We start from the raw sequence: 22,111 nt of genomic DNA on the forward strand, positions 1-22,111 counted from the left end.
AGCTACAAAATCATAGTTTTCCAGAACCCATCAGAGAGCTGAGAATGCAAAGTAACCTAAGTGGATTCAACCACCAAAAGTGACAAGCTATTTGTAGGAAATAAGATATCTACAGCTGCTCTTATCCCTGGTCTCTGACAAAGTGGCAGGACGAGGAATCCTCCATAGCTGTGAATGAGGAGAAACCAACTGAAACTCCAAAAACCTTTTAACAAGCATGTGTGGACTTGCATAATAGATAAAAATTCCCAGGAGTTCAAGCCACCACATCAGGCTATTCTTGTCCACCAATGCTTTTTCACACAGATTTCATTGAATTCTCAGGAGAGTAGGCCAAAGGCTGAGAGGCAGAGCAGAAGAGCTGGAAGAGATACAGCCTGCAGTGTGTGGGTCTTCCACCAAGTTCAAGGCAGACAATCTATGAAGGTAGAGGAGCAAAATGGGAAAGCTGAGAAAAATCAATGCCTGATATGCTGGACTTTTGACTGCCATGAGATGAAGCAGGGAAGGATAGCTGAAGGAAATTGCTCCAGGAATTCTAGGCAGATAGGTACAGAAAATCTGGGGCAAGAGCAGAGAGCAAAGAGAATTCCTCACCACTCAAAATGCTGGCAGTCAGGCTGTTAAGCCAAGTGAAAGATATCCTATGGCTCAGAAAGGTGTTAGCTCAGCTATTAAAAACAAAAACTTCTCCAGAATCTTACCATTGCTCAGGCCCCCAAGACCCAGGGAAGGGAAAGTTCTGATTATACTCTCAAAACAGTTGCATCTACCAGTCAACCAAATCAAAATAAAGCTGCAATAAAACCCAGACCCAGCTATACAAACTCAGGCCCTCAATTCTAGTACCCCTTCCTGGGAGTAAACTGTTTATGTCACTATTTTATTTATTGTGTTTTATTGTTTATTTTTCTTTTATACAAAATTATTTTGTTCTTTTACTGTTTTTTTATACAAAATGGCTGGCATTAATAAAAAATTAGAAGACACATGAAAAATCAAGAAAATATGATTTATGATCAAGAGAAGATATAGTCAATAGAAGCAGACAGATAATTCCTGATCCAGATTTTTGAATTATCAAACACAGAATTTTAAAATAACTATGATAGAAATGCTAACAGATCTAGTAAGAAAGTAGAAAACATGCATGAAGAGAAGCAAACATGTCTAGAGACATGGAAACTATAACAGAATCAAATGGAAATGCTGGAAATAAAAAAATACAATATTGCAAATAAAAGTCTTGATGGCCTTAATGGTTGGCTGGACTCAGCAAAAAAAAAGAATCAGTAAACTTACAGACAGAGCAATAGAAAATTTACAAACTGAAACAAAGATAAAAAAAATGAATGAAAAGAACAGAACAAAGAATTTGAGATCTGTGAGACAATATCATATCAAGCATTTTACTATATATGTCATTGAAGTCCCAAAGGAGAGGACAGAAAGAACTGGCCAAGAGAATATTTGAGCAGGAACATCTGGGTGGCTAAGTCAATTAAACATCAGACTTCAGCTCAGGTCATGATTTCATGGTTCAAGAGTTTGAGCCCTGCTGCAGGCTCTGTGTGGACAGCTCAGAGCCTGGAGCCAGCTTCAGATTCTGTGTCTCCCTCTCTCTTTGCCCCTCCCTCACTCTCACTCTGTCTCTTTCTCTCAAAAATAAATAAACATTAAAAAAAAAAGAATATCTGAACAGATAATTACCAATAAATTTCCAAATCCAAAGTCAAAAACAAAACAAAAAAAACTTCAGCAAATCTCAAGTATAGAAAATTAAAAGAAAACCATACGTAGGCACAACATGATCAAACTACTAAAAATCAAATAGGAACATCAAATCTTAAGAGCAATCAGGGAAGAAGGAAATGTTATTTCTCACCAGAAACAATGGAGGTCAAAGGGCAATAGAATGATGTCTTTTTAAAGTGCTGGAAGAAAACAAATTATTAATGTAAAATTCTATATCCAATACAAAGTTTCTTCAAAAAGGAAGGCAACATGAAGATATTTTCAGACATACAGAACTTAAAGAAATCATTTCCAGCATACCTGAATTAGTGAAAGAAGACATATAAGAAATGTTCAAAGATTTTTCAGACTGAGAGAATTCTATCTTTCTGAAGGGAAACAATACACCAGATGGAATATATAGAACCCCAGATCTGCAGGAATGAATAAAGAGCAACAGGAAGTGTAAACATGAGTGCAAATAGTTACTATAAAAGATTTCATCTTTGTAGTTGTGCGAATGTGTGTGTGTTCAAGCATGTGTGTAATTTTTAAAAGAATTTAAAAAAAATAAAATAAAAATAAAATAATTTTAAAACATTCCTGACTATTTAGGCCAAAAATAATATGTACTGTGATTTTCATAGCATAAGACAATAATAACACAAAATATAGGACGGAGTAAATGGAATTCTTCTACAGCTCGTGTACCTTAGAAGGTAGACTGTGAGCAACCATTAAATGTCACAAAGAGATATAATTAAAAAGTCAATACGAGTGAAAAATGGAATACCAAAAAATACACAGTTTACCTACCCATCCCCCAAAAAGTCAAGAGACAGGCAGAGGGGCAAACAGGAATGTATTAGACAAAGAGTACAAAGATTCAGTTATGCAAGATGAATAAGTCCTAGAGATCTGTACAGCACAGAGCCTATAGTTACCAATACTGTGTTGTATACTCCAAAATTCTCTAAAAGAGAAAATCTTACATTGAGTGTTCTTACCACAAAAAAGGAGAAGGAGAAGAAGAAGAAAAAAAGAGGGTAAGAGGAAACTTTTGGAGATGATGAGTAACTTTGTGGTGAGGGTTTCACAAATGTATACTTACCTCCAAACTTATCAAGTGTATACGTTAAATATGTAAAGCTTTTTGCATGTCAATAATACTTCAATAGAGTGGTTATTTTTAAGTCAGGAAAGAAGAAACAAAGGAATACAGAACTAATGAGATGAATAACCAGTTCACCTGGGAGATATGAATCTAATCATATAATAATTACATTGAATGTAAATGGGATAAACATTCCAATTAAGGGTTAGAATTTGGGGGCGCCTGGGTGGCGCAGTCGTTAAGCGTCCGACTTCAGCCAGGTCACGATCTCGCGGTCCATGAGTTCGAGCCCCGCGTCAGGCTCTGGGCTGATGGCTCAGAGCCTGGAGCCTGTTTCCGATTCTGTGTCTCCCTCTCTCTCTGCCCCTCCCCCGTTCATGCTCTGTCTCTCTCTGTCCCAAAAATAAATAAACGTTGAAAAAAAAAAAAAAAGGTTAGAATTTGACGAACAGGATCCAAAAGCAAGATGAAATAAATATATATGCTGTTATGTATAAAGACATGGACAGGTTTAAAGCAAATTATAAGCAGGAGAGGGTTGGCATGGCTATAATCAGTACCAAACAAAGTAGACTTTATGTCAGAGTATTACTATAGATAGAGGGTCATGTCCTAATTATACAAGGATTAATTCATTAAGAAGACATGCATATACAACTCATAGCAGATCTTCAAAATGCATTTTAAAAATTAAAAGAGCTAAAGGGAGAAATTGATAAAATCACAAATACAGTGGAAAGTTTCTTAATATCTGTCTTTCAATAACTGATGAAAAAATACTAGTGAAAATATAGAAGACATGAACAAATAATCAACTAACTTAATCCAATTAACATTTATAGAACACAACTCCTAATTTCAGAGTGCATATTCTTTGACTGCATGCGAACATTCGCCACAACTGACCACAGGCAGGGCATTAAAATAAGTCTCTATGAATATCAAAAGATTTAAACAATACACAGTATATCTTCCAATCACAAGCTGAATTATTTCATGGCTCCTAAAAACATAAAATGCACATTCATTTTAAGCTGTAAAAGTTGATGACATGCTAAGTAACAAAAACTAAATTTCCTCTCAATCAAATTTTGGTCAGAAATTTCTCAGTCCGTGTTCTCTGATTTCAAGTGATAAAAACTGAAAATCAGTAATCTAGACAAAAACAATGATTTTTAAAGTCTTAATCACTTGGATGTTGAAAAACACTCTTCAAAGAAGCAATGATATGAAGAAAATTAAGAATATAATGGTAAGCTATTCTGAAAAAACAATAAATGTGACCGTTACTGAAACCAGTTGGGTTGAAAGAAGAGTTAAAGGGGGAGGAGAGAGGAATAGGCAGAGCACAGAGGATTTTTAAGGCCATGAAACTAGTCTCTATGATACAATAACGGTGGAGACGTGTCATCATAAACTTGTCCAAACCCATAGAATGATAGTATTAAGACTGAAGACTTTGGTAAGCTCTGGAATTCAGGTGAATATGATGGATCAGTGTAGGTTCACTGGTTGTAACAAATGTACCAATTCAGGTGGCGGATGTTGATATGGTGGAGGAGGCTGCTCATGTATGGGGGCAGGGAGTACAGGTACCTCAAAGTAAGTCTTTTGCAAATGGGTGGAGCATGAATTTTGCTTTAAGGGAGATGCTCTTTGCTTTATGCCATTTTTTTAATGCTTATTTTATTTTGGGGTGGGGGGGACAGAGCACAAGTCGGGGGGGAGCAGAGAGAGAGAGAGACAAGGAATCTGAAGCAAGCTCCAGACTCTGAGCCCTCGGCACAGAGCCCAAGGTGGACCTCGGACCCCTGAACCACAAGATCATGACCTAGCCAGGTCGGATGCTTAACCAACTGAGCCACCCAGGCACCCCTACTTTATGACATTTTATGAAAGGTTTCATGAAACTTCTTTACTTTTGTTTTTTTGTGGGTGTTTGTGAGAATAAAATTATTTTATTTTTTATTGAAATTGACATATAACACTATCATATTTTCAGGTGTACAACATAGTGATTTTATATTTGTATATATTGCATAATGATGACCACAATAACTCCAGTTAGCATCCGTCACCAAACATAGTTAAAAAAATTGTTTGTGTGTGATGAGAACATTTAAGATTTACTCTCTTAGGGAACTTTCAAATATGCAATACAGTATTATTAACTATAGTCACCGTGTTGTACATCACATCCCCAGGACTTATTTAGTTTATAACTGGAAAGTTTGTACCTTTTGACCCTTTTCACCTATTTTGCCCTACCTTCTGCCACTTGCAACCATTTTTTTTTTTTCTTTCTTAGATTCCACATATAGGTGAGATCATATTGTATTTCTCTTGGGGCGCCTGGGTGGCGCAGTCGGTTAAGCGTCCGACTTCAGTCAGGTCACGATCTCGTGGTCCGTGAGTTCGAGCCCTGCGTCGGGCTCTGGGCTGATGGCTCAGAGCCTGGAGCCTGTTTCCGATTCTGTGTCTCCCTCTCTCTCTGCCCCTCCCCCGTTCATGCTCTGTCTCTCTCTGTCCCAAAAATAAATAAACGTTGAAAAAAAATTAAAAAAAAAATATTGTATTTCTCTTTCTCTGACTTATTTCACTTAACAGAATGCCCTCAAGATCCATCCATGTTGTCACAAATGGCAAGATTTCCTTCTTTTTTATGGTTGAATAATAAAAACTCTCTACTTATGCATAACAGAAGGAACCTGTATATAGGACCTCTCTGTTGACCTTCCACTCAATTTTACTGTCTATCTAAACTTATCCTAAAAAAATAAAGTCTATTTAAAAAAAAAAAGAGTTAAACTCAAAGGAAACATCATGACCTTAATTATGTTTATTATTTTAAAAATGATAAAAAATAAAAAGAAAGTAAATAGACTATAAAGTGAACTTAACAGTAGAAAAAAATAAATTTGTAGAAAAATGAATTGAATAAGTAAATTAAAATCTAGTTCTTTGACAAGAAACAAAATTGATTAACATTTGGCAAGTATAATAAAGAAAACAATTTTAATAAAAAAAGATGAGAAATTAGAAACTGATAAACATCAGAGACAAAAAGATTAAATAAATATAAATCTGGAGATCTTTAAAAAACGCTTTTTCTGGTAAATATAAATTGCCAAAAGCAATGCCACAAGATGTGGAAAGTTTGAAATCGACAAGACCTAAGAAAGTTTGGCAGGAACCACCTTCAAAGTAGACTCAGCACCTGACAGACTTCCTGGTCGATTTCTTTAAATTGCCAAGGTTAGAGTAGCTCCTCTGTTACATAAACATTTTCAGAAAGTACCAAAAAAAGGAAGGAAAGTTATTAATTTATTTAACAAATCACATAACCCCGACACCAAAATCTGATGAAGGGAGAAGGTACAAGGGCAGAGAATCATTGGCGAACGCCATGCAGGGTTGGAAAATGCCAGGTGAGCCATCCAGATCACTGATCTCTTCGTGCTGGGGTGAGATAGAGGAAATGCCAAGATAAAACCGGAAGGGTGGACACAGGCAGACATGAGTCACTTCCGTTTTTGAGCCTCTATGTATAAAAAAAATTTTTTTTTAATTAAGAAATGACAAAACAATTTTTCAAATATAACAACATTTAACGATAAACACTTTCAATAGTTATAAAAATAAAGACAAATACAACTGTGTTAGAACATCATGTGGCGATAATGCCAAGAGTAAAAGCGAAGGCTTTAAAGAAGGGAGATCCTTTCAGCAACAGCCCCTCCACACACACACACACACACACACACACACACACACCACCCCTTCGCCCGCCCCCACACACCTTGTGATAGATCCCACCGAGGCAGAGAGCAGTCTGCAAGAGGACAGGAAAGTAGAAACTTTCAACGTTCCTGGAAACAACTCTTTTTATGTTTCTGCCTCCTGTGAGTGAGGTATACCATGGAGGATATAACCTGGCTGCCAACAGCATTACCACTTATGATGAGATAGTACCAGAACAAAACAGTGTTTATATTATGTGCCATTACCTCTGAAGTTCCAATCATGAAGCCTGCAGAAAGAGACGTTGCCAACCTACCTTGACTACCTTGGCCCATCTCTGCCAGGGATAACCTTCTGCTCCTCGGTTTCTCCTTCCCAGGCCTGCAGATGCCCAGGGAAAAGTCCGGATGTTCAGCCCAGAGCCCTGCTGCCTTCTTCCCCCAGGTTCTGTGCTTATTCTATCCCACCGCTCCTGACTCATTTGTCATTTACTGTAATTTTTATTTCCAGGTGCCCCTTTTTTTTTTTTTTTTTTTTTTTTTTTAATTTTTTTTTTTCAACGTTTATTTATTTTTGGGACAGAGAGAGACAGAGCATGAACGGGGGAGGGGCAGAGAGAGAGGGAGACACAGAATCGGAAACAGGCTCCAGGCTCTGAGCCATCAGCCCAGAGCCCGACGCGGGGCTCGAACTCACGGACCGCGAGATCGTGACCTGGCTGAAGTCGGACGCTTAACCGACTGCGCCACCCAGGCGCCCCTCCAGGTGCCCCTTTTGTCTCATTTGGCAAACAGGCCCCTTCACAGCTTTGTGAAGCCATGTCACTAGGTTCTGGCCAGTTGGATATTGACAGAAGTGGTGTGTGCAATTTCAAGATGTCATTAAAGGAAGAGGCAGGAAATTATCTTCCCTTTTTCTCCTTCCTGCTGGCTGGAATGCAGACATGAGGACTAAAGCTGAAGCATCCATGGATCATCAGGTAAACTTGGGGAATAGAGCCCAACACAGTGGAGCAGATATATATACGCGCAAAGGCTGTGTAAATCTGAGGCACCAAAGAGAAGAGATTGGCCCAGCACTGGCCTCCTCAGGGGAATTTCTGCCTCCTGCCTGCTAGGAGAGCATAGGAACCCAGCAGGACTGGATCCTTCTTTGCTAAGGAGGAAAGGCTGCCCATCCCAGCAAAGGCTTGGGTGAGATGCTGATCCTCCTAAGGCAGCAACATCAGCAGTCACCTGTTCTGCATCACCTGCCACCATTCTGCTTTGTATCAGCTGGAGCTCCTACCCACTTTCAAATTGTAGAACAATGCCAGAAAAATTATACTGCTGTTAAGCTAGGTAGAATTAGCACCCCTTCTTGCCTTTATCCCAGTTGGTTTAATAACTGTCTTTGGAGGTCTTATTCTGAGCTACCTAATTGCTACACAATTGCTACCTAACGGCTCCTTTGGCTTTACACTTGGACAATCAACTACAGCTGAGCCTCAGAAGCCCAAATGGGAATTATCAATGGAGGATGATGTGCCCAAGAATTCCTTTTAGACAAAGGGCCCAATCCCTGAGGAATATCCTGGTGTGGGGACCCCCTTCTCACATCCTTCCAGGTGTGGACATCTAACTCCTGCCCCCCACACTCCCTCAGGGGGTCTCGCTAGGGCAGAAGCTCTCACTGTTCTTTCCAGAGCTGGAAAGGGGAATGGGACTCCACACCTTCACCCCAAGCTGGCTGGCTGGTCTGAAGAAGACTCAGGGGGCTAAGGCTGCACAGACCTCCCCCAAACTTTGACGGACTCCTGGAAGGAGGGGCAAGAAGAATCCAGGCAAGTGTAAAGAGAGGAGGAGGAGCCGGGCCAACTTAACAACACCCCTGGGAGACTCTTGTGAGTCTGCTCTGAGAATTCCTCAGAGCCTGGATGTCCTCCTCCTCAGGAAGTAGGTGGTACAGTGCAGTTATAACCTACTTGTCAGCTAAATCCTCCGGCCACTGAAAATCTAAGTGAGGTTGGCTCACACATCTTTTCCATGACTCGAGGATGTCATGTCATCCCTAGAGATTTCACATATCCATTTGGAGACTTAAGTTTTATGGTCCAATCGGCCTCTACCCGACAGCTTGGACTCACATTGTGCTGACCGACATGTGATTTGCACACAACCAGGGTGACACTGGAAATATTTAACCATCATGGAATAGCCACTGGCAATCAGGGCAGACATCAGCTGTTAACCCTGGGGGTGAAGCCACCACTGCAGGGCAGGTGAGCATGAGCTCTGCGAAGGGTCCCACATAGGCATTCATATGCCCAGTGATGCTGAAGACAGTGCACTTTACAAATTCTTGAAAGCTCAGAAGAGAGGTTGTTTCTGTACCATACATCTCCTGCTTTTTTCTTGCTAATGAAAACTCATTTTTATTCCAGCATAGGGTCGATGTTCTCCAAAGGTGAGCTCTCCAACAGGAAGGACCAGGAGAGACCAGGAGGTGAACCATGATGGGCCTGAGTGATCATGACAACCCAATTTGCCTGCTGCCGGGTGGGTTTAGGTGTAGGCGGCTGAACTCAGAAATACCAGATCTAGCCAGTGTTCTGAAGGGGAGTGTCCTAGAAGCTTCCGGAAAATATTTTCCTTCTTAGTGAAAATAAAAAGATACAAAAGGAAAATCTCTCTCCCGCTCCCTTTCCACCTTCTGCCTTACAAGGCAGTCACATGAGGACCTGTGTCCAGAGTTACATAGATGTGACACAGCCAGGTGGGAGAGTCCACAAGTGGAGGATAGCGATGCAGAGAGATGGGAGGAGCCTGGGCCTGCAGCTCTGGAACCACTGCTCTCCGGACCCTCCTCAGAATCTCCGTTTTTCCAGCCACTTCATGAGAGAGCTTCTGCTTCTTCTGGTCAAAATCTTGACCACAAACAGCTTGTCACCATCTCCTAGTCATCTCTTGTCTCCTCTCTCCATTCCTCTCAAACTGAGACAAAATTTTCCTCATTTTCTCCTGAAAAGCAGGTCAAACAACTCTTATTATTGCTTGGGTCCCTGCCCAAAACCAGCCCTTGCATAGTCTCATCTTGTATCCCCAAGAGCTGAGTCAAGCTATTTATCCCAACAAAGAAAATTCCCTCTCTAGGAAGAATTCTCATTCTAGTCCTGAATATGATTTTTGTCTGAAAAGAAAAAAGAAAGGAAAGGAAAGGGGAGAGAAGGGGAAGGGAGGGGAGGGGAGGGGAGGGAAGGGAAGGAAAATTCAGGGCAGATCCCATTCAGGGATCTCCAAGAGATAATTATCTCTACAAATCATGGAAGGCCCTGACTGTCCTTGGCTAGAGATCCAGGAAAACAGCTGAGGAAGGCTGAACCCCTTAAAGAGAACCTACAATTCATTTGTTCACTCTGTCATTCAACATGTATTTATTGAGCACATACTATATGCTATGGACCCAGCAATGACAAAGAGAGAGAATGTCTCTCCCTACATGGAGCTTACATCCTAAAGGGGTAGACAGATAACCACACACAAAAAAAACATAAAACAACCAAACTGGAAAAATAGTTATAAATTGTAATTACCCCCCTGAGGGAAGCAAAGACTGTTGACATTTTAGTGCATTCCTAAATTCTAGTAAAAAACTCCAATTCCAAGATTGAGCAGAGTGCCGTGCACCCTGAGGCAGTAAAGAACTCATGGATTTGAGTAACTCAAAGTAAATGTTGGATGGGAGCCAAGAGGGTGGGGGAGCGGATGGTAAATTAAGAGAGGTAGCCGTCACCAGGAACCGATGGCCTTGAGGCCATGGTAAGGCATCCTAATTTTAATCTAAGTGCACTGGGAGATATTGGAAGGACTGGAAGCAGTCAGGCAGCCTAATTATTCTGCTCTGATAAAGGAGAATGGGCTGGCAGTGGGTGGGTCTGGAGGGAGACTACCAACTTCCCCCTCATGAAATGCTTGCCCTGGCCCATCAATGGCACCCTTTGTGAAGGAGTGGCGGTGGACATGGAAAGAAATGGAACATTCAAGACATATTTTTGGAGTAGAAACAAAAGGCCTTGCTGATAGATTGAATGTGGAAAAACCATAAGGACATTAGTCCTAAGCTTGACTCCTGTGCATATTTCCAAGAAAAATAGGAACTGAACACAGATCCCCAAAGCCTGAATGTTGAGAAGTTTCATAATGGAAAAGGGTAAGGAACACCATTTCCTACAAGCATTTACAAAACACTAATGGTAGGCCAGGTACTGTGCTAGGCTCCTGGGAAATAAACTACAAAACCCCCTAGCACTGGAGCGGAGAGGAAGTCTGTTCCGGAATCTTCATGTGGAGGAGGCCAGCTGAGCCAGGAGCCCAAGATTCATCCCTCTGAGATTTATCCTCATCAGGCATCAGCACAGCCTCCCTTTCCAAGCCTCAAAGATTTGCTGGAGTGAGAACATCTGTTTCCACCAACATAGAACTAGATAGCCCGAATGCTTTCCTGTTAGAAAATGAAGACAATTCTGGGTAAAACATGACAAACCCTTTTTAAATGCATAGCTGAGGTTGGGGTAGGGGATGGGGGGTGGTCGTGGTAAGAGAAACCCCCAAAGGCCAAAAAATGAAGAGAAAACAAAACCACATTGGCCTGGGAGAGCTCTCACTTTATCTTATCTCTAGGGGTTGGCTGGCCTTGGAAACCCAAAGATTTGAGTATTAATGGCTGCAGCCCTGGGCCTGAGAAAGGGAGGGAGTTGGAATTAAGACCCCCACAGGAGTCTTTGAAGTGAAAGGGTGCACCAGAAAAAAAAATTAGTCCACTGGCAAACTGGGACAATGAGGAAGCTGGTCTTAACCTTTTGGTGGAAGAAATGCCACAGGATTTTTTTTTTTTTTACATTGAAGAGTATTATCTCATAGTAATCCAAGAACTCCAAGCCAAGGACAGAATATAAAAAGTGATCATAGAATGACAAATGCAAAACTGCTCTGAGGAGAGGTGCCTTGGTGGTGCAGTCAGTTGAAGGTCCAACTCCTGATTTCAGCTCAGGTCATGATCTCAGGGTTCGAGCCCTGGGTTCAAGCCCTGCATCAGCATCCATGCTATCAGGCTGTCAGCACAGAGCCTGCTTGGGATTCTATGTCTCCTTCTCTCTCTGCTCCTCCCCCTGCATGCTCTAGCTTTCTCTGTGTGTGTGTGTCTGTCTCTCAAAAATAAATAAACTTAAAAAAGAAAAAACCTCTCTGAGCAGCCCCAGCAGGCCAGGTGACAGGGCATATTATCCAAGATTACATTATATGTGAAAAGACAATTGTCAATAAACAGCAAGATTAGAACTCCAGAATCATAAAGATACTTTAAATAATTAACACATCAAAGAAAGAATTACAACACATGGAGAAAAAAAAAAAACTTTTCCATGGAAAAAGAATGTTCAACCTCACTATTAGCCACAGAAATTTAAGTTGGAACAACAATGTGGTACCCTTGTTTGGCATAACAATTATCAACCATTACAGAGTGGTGATACTCAAGGTTCTAAGAGTGAGGATAACTGGACCTTTGTCACCTGCCAGTAGGGTACACCTGATGTCTTGCCTTGGGTGTCCCTGAAGCAAAGCCTGGCATGGTGGCTTGATGGTGATCCCAGGAAGCAGTGCAGAACACCCACAGGGAAACCAAAGGAGAGACGCCAGCCCGGGGTTGTGTTATCAGGTAACTCCACAGTTGGTGGCTGGGGCTCAAACCTGCAGGACCTTCTGAGGAGGCTCGTGAAATGCATCTTAAAAGTTCCCACCCTCGGGGCGCCTGGGTGGCGCAGTCGGTTAAGCGTCCGACTTCAGCCAGGTCACGATCTCGCGGTCCGTGAGTTCGAGCCCCGCGTCGGGCTCTGGGCTGATGGCTCAGAGCCTGGAGCCTGTTTCCGATTCTGTGTCTCCCTCTCTCTCTGCCCCTCCCCCGTTCATACTCTGTCTCTCTCTGTCCCAAAAATAAATGAATGTTGAAAAAAAAATTAAAAAAAAAAAAAAAAAAAAAGTTCCCACCCTGAGTCACTTGGGTGCTTCAGGGGAGGAGCAGAGAGAGGGAGACACAGAATCCGAAGCAGGCTCTGAGCTGTCAGCACAGAGCCTGATGTGGGGCTCAAACTCACAAACTGTGAGATCATGACCTGAGCCGAAGTCAGACGCTCAACCAACTGAGCCACCCAGGTGCCCCAAGCATCCAACTCTTGATTTCAGCTCAGGTCATGATCTCACGATTCGTGGGATTGAGCCTCATGTCAGGCTTTGCGCTGGCAGCAGGGAGACTGCTTGGGGTTCTCTCTCTCTCTCTCTCTCTCTCCCTCTGTCTCTGCCCCTCCCCCACTTGCACTGTCTCTCTCAAAATAAATAAATGAACACACACAAAAAAAGTTCTCACCCTGGGCAGGGAGGGGAAGCAATCATCTACTGGCCCCATCACCGAAGGTTCAAGTGGGCTCGCAGGCACTAATGCTTCCAGATTGCACACTTGGGTGTTCCAAGGCTTTAGAAATGCCCTAAAGAGGAATCTAGAGGCCACAGGAAGGTTGTCAGGTTGCCCCTCACATAGCTGGTCAAAGGAATGAAGGAACAAGAGGCAGGGCCCAGCAGACTGAAGCAGTGTTTGAAACACCCCACTGACCACACAGCATGCACTTGGTCTCAGGAATCACCCTTCAGAGCATCCACTTAGGGAAACACAGCTTGGACAACACAGGTTAGAACTGCGTGGGTCCACTCATACGTGAATTTTTTTCAGCAAACATATTGGGAAGTTTTTTGGAGATCTGTGACAGTTTGAAAAAACTCACAAATAAACAGTGCAGTCTAGAAATGTAAAAAAAAAAAAATAAGGAAAGGTGAGGTAGGTCATGTATGAATGCATAAAATATAGATATACTAGCCTATTTTATCATTTGCTACCATAAAGGATACACACGTCTATTATAAAAAGTTAAAATTTAGGGGCACTTGGGTGTGGCTCAGTCGGTTGAGCGTCCAACTTCAGCTCAGGTCATGATCTCACGGTTCATGTGTTTGAGCCCTGCATTGGGCTCTGTGCTGACAGCTCAGAGCCTGGAGCCTGCTTGGGATTCTATGTCTCCCTCTTTCTCTGTCCCTCCCCCACTCACACCCTGTCTCTCTCTCTCTCTCAAAAATAAATAAACATTAAAAAAAAACTTATACATACACAGACTGTACATTATCTTTTCATTTTTGACGTCTAGCATCAGTTATACATATGACATCTGCAGTGTTTTATGTCACATAAGGCTATATTGATGTACATACTGACAGATGATTCATAGAGGACACAAACTTGTGGTATTGATAAATACAGGGCAGTACTCTAAATGTATTTTCTCTTCCTTACAATTTTCTTAACAACATTTTCTTTTCTCTAGCTTTTAAAAAAATTTTTTTTTACATTTTTATTTATTGTTGAGAGAGAGAAAGAGACAGAGTGTGAGTGGGGGAGGTGCAGAGAGAGAGGGAGACACAGTATCCGAAGCAGGCTCCAGGCTCTGAGCTGTCAGCACAGAACCCGATGCGAGGCTCAAACCCACGAACCTCGAGATCGTGACCTGAGCAAAAGTTGGATGCTTAACCGACTGAACCACCCAGGTTCCCCTTCTCTAGCTTTATCATAAGAATACAGTATATAATACATATACCATGCAAACTATATATTCATCAACTATTTATGTTATTGATAAGGTTTTCAGTCAACAGTGGGCTATTAGTCATTAAGTTTGAGGAAAGTCCAAAGTTATATACAGATTTTCAAACGTGTGGGGCATCAAGCACCCCTAACCATCATGTTGTTCAAGGGTCAGCTGTAATCAAAATAGGGGTGACGTATGTACTTAACTATATCTGAAAGGGCTGGAGGGAGGAAAACAAAGATGGAAGGAGGGAGGAAAAATGTCTTTACCCCATTAAGCTTTCCTATTCAACCATATGTTATCCACTGCCCCAGGGAAAACAGCCACAGCTTAAATGCAAAGAGAAATACAAATAGTTAATTCTTACCTTTTGAGCTTCTGGCGGCCTTAATGGATTAAGGTTGATTTAAGGGATTTCTTTCAAGATTAATTTTACCTATCCTCAATTTTTGTTTTACATTTTGATTTTAAAGCTTAACTCCAGCATCAGGTGCAACTTCATAATGCACAGATTGATGCACAAAAATATTAACTGAAGCAGTTAATGGCACAAAAAAAATTGGAAAAAAATCTAACCTAATTGTCCAAAAAGAATGTATTGATTAAGTAAGCAATGATACATTTTGACAATGAATCATTATGCAGTCATTAAAAATGATGTTTACAAAGAGTTTTCAATGATTTGGAGAAATATTCACAATATAATGTTGAGGGGAAAAAGTAAGAAGCAAAATTACATATATAGTATGATCTAGACTGTGTAAAAATGTATAGGAAAAAAGTGGAGCAAACCAGACCATGTTAAAAAATCTGGCTGAATTTTGAGAATTTTGTGATGTTTCCTCCTTTATGCTCATTTCTATTTTCAGTTTCCAAAATGAGTAAATACTGCTTCTACAATCAAGGAAAGAAAAGCACGTGTGTGCCTCAGTGGTGTTGTGGAGGGCAATGGGAAACCTTAGGTCCCAGCATCCCAGATGATGTGACCGTATAGTTCAGAGCCCTGCCACATGGCTTCATTTTCATCCGAAGCCTCTGTTGCACCTGTGTGGCTGCTGGGACTGTTCTGACTCATTACTTGTGGCGTTGGCTATCTACCATTCAACATTCATTCGACAGCTGGGGTGAAATCCAGACCAGCCCCTTGTTTGATAAACCATAGTATGGGGGATCCTAACGAATGGAAGAAGAGGAGGCTTGGAGGGTGTCTGGCATGTCACTGGCGCAAGTTATCTTTGAGGGAGCAGCCCAGGGCCATGGGCTTTGGAATCAGATGGGTACTCGCTAGTTATACAATGGCAGTAGGTAGAATAATGGCCCCCAAAGATGTTTGCGTCCTAATCTCCAGAATCTGTAAATGTGTTACCTTACATGGCAAAAGGGACCTTGCAGAGGTGATTAGTTTAAGGATTTTGAGGTGGGGAAAGTATCCTGTATTATTCAGGAAGACCCAATGTAACCACAAGTGCCCTTCTAAGAGGGAGGCAGGAGGACTGGAGGAAAAGAGAAGGTGTGACGGTACATACAAATCAAAGGTCACAGAGTGAGAGAAAGGCGGAGAAGAGAGGGATTTGAAGATGCTGCACTTTGGGTTTGAAGACGGAAGAAGGGGCCCTAGCCAAGCACGCCTAGCCTTCAGAATCTAGAAAAGGCAAGGGACTAGATTCTCCCCCAGAGCTTCGAGAAGGAACACAGCCTTGTCGACACCTTGATTTTAGGACTTCTGACCTCCGGAACAAATGTAAATGAATGAATGAATGAACAAATGAATGAGTAATCTGAGCCACTAAGTTTGTGGCAGTTTGTTAGCACAGCAATAGGAAATGGATACAACAACTGTGAACAAGCCTATTTCCTCATCTGTAAAGAGAAGCGTGTCATTTGTGTCTCTCCTCATCGTTATGAGCATCAAACCAAATACTGTACTTGCCATGCTTACTAATACGCATAACAAGCATTCAGTAAGCAATAGTTATTCTTTCTCACCCTGTAGGAGATCACCTTACAGCTGAATAGCATTTTGTAGAGCACATGAGAAACATACAATATGGAATAAACTAATCAGTGAGGTAGGGAAAGTAGCATGTATATAATGTCACCGCTTTACATATGACACCATCAGGGATGGGGGAAGTTAAGCAAATTGTCTAAGATCACACAGCTATTAGGTGGCAAAGAGAAGATGTTTCACTCTTGACTTTTTTTTTTTTAATGTTTATTTTTGAGAGAGAGAGACAAACAGAAAACAAGCTGGGGAGAGGCAGAGAGAGAGGGAGACACAGAATCTGAAACAGGCTCCAGGCTCTGAGCGGTCAGCACAGAGCCCAATGCGGGGCTTGAACTCATGAACGACAAGATAGTTCCTGAGCTGAAGTCAGATGCCTACCCAACTTGGGCCACCCAGCAGTCCCACACTGTTGGCTTTTAGTTCAGTGGTACTTTATTACCCTTGTGCTTCTCACCCAGGAAATCTGTTAAATATGCAGATGCCCAGAAAAATCTGGCCCAGGAATCTGCATTTTATCAAGCTCTGTAGTTACTTTTTTTTTTTTAATTTTTTTTAACGTTTATTTATTTTTGAGACAGAGAGAGACAGAGCATGAATGGGGGAGGGGCAGAGAGAGAGGGAGACACAGAATCGGAAACAGGCTCCAGGCTCTGAGCCATCAGCCCAGAGCCCGATGCGGGGCTCGAACTCACGGACCGCGAGATCGTGACCTGGCTGAAGTCGGACGCTTAACCGACTGCGCCACCCAGGCGCCCCTGTAGGTACTTTTTATACAGGCTGGTCTAGTAACCCTACACTGAGAAATGGTACCCTGCCCTGTTTACTGAACAGCTGTCCAACTGCTGAATGCTTCTATCTGCTTCCACTTCTTGGAGGAAATGGGAGGCCACAGATGCCCTGTTATGTTGTTACCTTTATATTTTGAAAAATTTTGAACATACAGAAAGAAGAATTAATTAATGACCACTCATTTACCCACCACCTAGATTAGAGAACTACTAGCATTTTGCCCTATTTCCTGCATCTCTCTAGAACCACATATTTTCCTTTTTGGCTGAACTGTCCTAAAGTATATTACAGACACCATGCCATTTTTTTAAAACTGCATTTTAAAAATAAGGACATTTTCCTGTTGTCCGCAAGAAACAATCACACTTAATGAAATTTTTTGAGATCATCTAATATCAATTCTTATATTCAAATTTCCCCAAGTTTCCCCCAAATATCTTTAATAGGTGACTTTTTTTTTCCAAAATCAGGAAGTATGCTCTATCCATTTTCATGCAGCTAGTCTACACAGAGCTAGAGGATTTCCAGGGTGATGTGCTGATGGGAGTCCCCTAGGTTTTCTGTACCTGAACAAGAACATGGATGAGAGTCTGGTTTTCCCCTGGAGTCTGGGCCTCCCTGTCTCAGGCTCTTGCCCTTTTGAGCTGAGGATTGACAGTAACGGCATTCCCTTTACCAAGGCCACAGAGCCTCTTCTGTGGCCTCTTCCTAGAACTACAGCCCCCTCTCCAGGTTCTGGTAACCACTCAGACCTAGATAAGACCAGGGATCTCAGCTTTTTCTAGCCCAAGGGTATTATACCATACCCTGTTGATTTCCCTTAACCACTGCTCACAACTTTGTAAATATCTTTGTTAAACCCTCTGCAATTACCCCACTTCAGTGTCCCATTGGGACACTGACTGATAAAGTAATGGTACCAGGGATGGCCCTATAGGAAAATAACCCTCAGATGAGATTCTAGAATTGGGTTGCTCACATATTTGAGATGTATGGCAGGGATATCCTCTTGCCATACAGAGGGAAACAGAATGCAGTTAATCCATAAAATACAGTAGCATCAGGGCACATGGGTGGCTCAGTCAGTTAAGCATCTGATTTGGCTCAGGTCATGATCTCATGGTTCATGAGTTCAAGCCCCACATTGGACTCCCTGCTGTCAGCACAGAGCCCCTTTTGATCATCTGCTCCCCTCTCTCTCTGTCCTTCCCTAGCTCATACTCTCTCTGTTTCTCTCAAAAATAAATAAACATTTCAAAAAATAAAATAAAATAAAATAAAATACAGTGGCATCATAGTTGTTCCAATTATCACCATGAGTGGCATTAAAAGAATGCGGATGGAAGACACAATGTTGGCAGATCCAGTGGCTTAGCTATGCTGACAGTGGTGATTACTGTGGTGTGGGGTGGCTGATCTATGATAGTCCCAGAGACCATATACAGAGGAGGGATAAATCGAAGGTCCTGAATACTTGGAACATGGATGGAAATGCAGAAAGCCTTGATGGTAGCTTTGAGAGAGTCACAGATCTCTTGTTGGGCAGCTATGCCCAGGGACTGATTATAAAGGTGACATACATACAGAGTCCATTAAATGTTCAATCCCACTAGAATTCTTATGCCTTCCACTGGTACAAAAGTGAGACGCTGATTCATAGGACATTTGAGCAGACACAGATGTGGCAAAGTCACCTCAGGACTTGTTCCACAGCCCTCATTGCCTCCAGGCTCATAGCAAGAATTATGTCCTAGTATAGCCCAGATGGAGAAGGACAAAGCATGGTACAGGGGAGAGAGAGCCTATACATCAAAAGGGTTGCAGAATCCCCAGGAGGAGCCTGGGAAGCATATATAGGAGGGAGTCGTAAGAGCATTGAATGGGAGAATTTAATGGTACAGGCGTGCTCACCCAAGATTCAGGACTTCATGTGCTGGCTTGAGCAGCTGGGAGTGGCAGTCATAGCTATACTGGCCAACAAAAGCCTGGACTCAACAGTGGCTGGCCGTTAATGAGGACTTTTCTAGCATTCTGAGAAGGAAACTGAAGGTTTGGGAGGTTAAGAATGTTGGAGGGGATCTATTCTGCACAACATGCACAGCCACACCTTAACCACACTCCCCAGGAGGCCAGAGGATACTCTCCTCTCAAGGCCAGAAGAATTCCATTGTGAAGTGTTCACAGACCTCCTTGAAAAGCTTTTGGCTGTTTTCTGTAAGCAGGAAATGACAATGGGAGAGGTTGCAATGAAATTAGACTCCTTGGTTTAAAGGGAAAAAACGGGATCCCAGTGTAGTAGGGGTCAGGAGTCTCAAAGCCACAGTGGACACAATTACCACAATAAGGTGTGAAACTGGAGTGGTAATTAGAAAGTTTGGGTCTGTAGGGATCTCTGGCACTGGCTACCTAATCATGGGTTCCTCAGGACTGCAGTGGATGTACAGACTATTTAGGTGCTACTTGACATATATAATTCTGGGTCTAGTGGAGAAAATCATGGTGGACAATCAGGATTTACCGTGTTTGGACCCAGAGGCCCAGAATCCTTTGACTTGGGGGCAAAGGTGAGGGAGTCTCTTTGAACAAGCACCTGAAATGTGGCCATACCTCTATGCTGTGAATCTTCCCCAATCTTTCCCCAGAGAGACCAGAGGCCATTAAACGAAATGGGGAAAGGGAACGATCCAGAACTTTCAGGGACTGTTAGATTCTGTTTCTGAACTCATGCTAACCACAGGAGATTCAAACTGGCACAGTGGTCCACAAGTCATAGTGTGAGCTCAAGGAGATCAGGTGATAAATGGAATAGCAGTAGTCCAAGTCTATCTTACGGTGGGTCCAATAAGACTGAGAAACCACACTCGTCTTACCTTCCCAGTGCCAGAATGTATAATAATAATAGATATGTTACCTACTCACAGAATCTCACACTGGCTTCCTGACCCATGGAATGAGGCCATTATGGCAGTTCCAAGTGGGAAATGTCCCCTTCCAAATGGAACTTCCCTCTCCCCCACACCAAGACAGTGAACCCAAAGAAATATAGTAACCCTGTCAGAATTGCACAGATTAATGTAACCATCAAATACTTAAAAGATGCAGGAGTGGTAATTACTACCACATTAACATCTAACTCATGTTTGACTGGTGTAGAAACCAGATGGATTGTAGAGAATGACTATAGATTGTGGAGAATTCAGTCACATAGTGATGCCAATCGCAACTGTAGTTCCAGATGGGTATCTCAACCAAAACAAATAAAAACACCCTTGGCACCTGCTAGGTGCAGCTACAGGCCTAGAAAAGGGTTTTTTTCCAATTCCCAGCAGCAAAGCTAGTTGCCTTCACATGGCAAGGACAGCAGTACACTTCCACCTGAGGTTTTTATGACAAGGCTTCATCCACTACCTTGCTATTGCACTATTGTACTACAGTCCACAGAACTTGATCATTTTGATATCTAAAAACAAATCAGTGGGGCGCCTGAGTGGCTCAGTCGGTTAAGCGTCTGACTTCAGCTCAGGTCACGATCTCACGGTCCGTGAGTTCGAGCCCCGCGTCGGGCTCTGGGCTGATGGCTCAGAGCCTGGAGCCTGCTTCCGATTCTGTGTCTCCCTCTCTCTCTGTCCCTTCCCCGTTCATGCTCTGTCTCTCTCTGTCTCAAAAATAAATAAAACATTAAAAAAATAAATAAATAAAAAATAAAAACAAATCACTGTATTTCATTGGTGACATTGTGCCAATTGCACCTGGTGCACAGGAAGTGGCAAATATTTTCGGTGCCTTAATAAGAAGTATGCATTTTGGGAGATAGGAGATAAACCCCATGAAAGTTCAGAGGCCTTCCACATTGTGAAATTTCTAGGGACCCAGGGGTGTGAACGATGTCAAGAATGAGTGACAAATTGCTCCATCTTGCACTTCCTACCACAAAGTGATTTGATATTTGGTAGATCTGTGGATTTTGGGGAATAACATATACCACCCTTAGGTACGCTGCTCTGACCCATTCAAGCCACCAGTTTTGAGGGATGCCAGATCAAGAAATACAAGCTGCTCTGCCTCTGGGACTACACAAGTAAGCAGACCCAGTGGTAGAGAAAGTGTTCAGACATAGACTATAAAATGCTGTCTGTAGCCTCAGGAGAACTCTAATGGGAGAACTACATGGATATCTCTAAGGTGTGAGGTGTGTGGCCTCTTTTGCTGACTATTCTTCATTGACAAAGCAGTTCCCCACTTGTCACTAGGCTCTGATAGAACCTAGACCTGGTCACACAATATCATGTGACTATGTGACAGACACCACCATTGTGAGCTGAGCATTATCTTATCTACCAATTCAGGCACAAGCAAATTGCATGAGCACAGTGATGGTTAATCTACATATCACCTTAGCTGGGGCAAAGTGCCCTGATATTCAGTCAAAAATTATTCTTGATGTTTCTGTGAGGGTAGATTGGTGACAAAGAGAACTGGGAAGGGATATATGGATAGACTTCAATGAATGGGCCAAGGTTGTGAAAATATTTACGTTCTATGTGAGTGCCTACCAGAGGGCATATTGGGACTAACTCAATGGAACCATGAAAAAGTAGTTTGCTCCACCCTTTCCTGAGATAGAAGCTATGGTAGTCTCAACAACATGCCCTTCATCTCCCCAAGGTTAACATAATCAGTGCCACAGCTGAATGCCCTTGCTGCCATCAGCAGAGGTCAGTGCTGAGTTCCCAATATGGGATTATTCCCTAAACTGAATAGCCAGTCACCTAGTGACAGGTTGATGACACTGAATCTCTTCCGGCATTGTGGGGGCAGTGACTTGTCCTTAAAATGAATAGATACATACTCTACATTTATTTGTGCTTTACCCGCTCATAATGCTCTGTCAGCACCATCCTTCCCTAAAGAATGCCTTATTCATCACTGTAAATCACATTGCCTATGACCAGGAAACTCATTTCTTAAAAGTAAAAAGAAAGTACAGTAGAGAGTTTGTTCCAATTAAATTCATGTGGTCTTTCCACATGCCTCAGAAAATAGATGGCTTCATATTCCA

General features: G+C 42.2%; 1 long non-coding RNA gene across 2 annotated transcripts in view; it reads right to left on the reverse strand.

Moving 5' to 3' along the window:
- Positions 1–6,156: 6,156 nt before the first annotated feature.
- LOC123590603 overlaps positions 6,157–22,111 on the reverse strand; it is a 32,592-nt gene continuing 16,637 nt past the window's right edge. For both annotated transcript variants that reach the window (XR_006708865.1, XR_006708864.1), the window contains exon 3: positions 6,157–6,389. This is a non-coding gene — a long non-coding RNA (uncharacterized LOC123590603). The remainder of the gene's footprint in view (positions 6,390–22,111) is intronic.

Source organism: Leopardus geoffroyi, chromosome B4, assembly GCF_018350155.1.
Source record: "Leopardus geoffroyi isolate Oge1 chromosome B4, O.geoffroyi_Oge1_pat1.0, whole genome shotgun sequence".
Lineage (NCBI taxonomy): Eukaryota > Metazoa > Chordata > Mammalia > Carnivora > Felidae > Leopardus > Leopardus geoffroyi.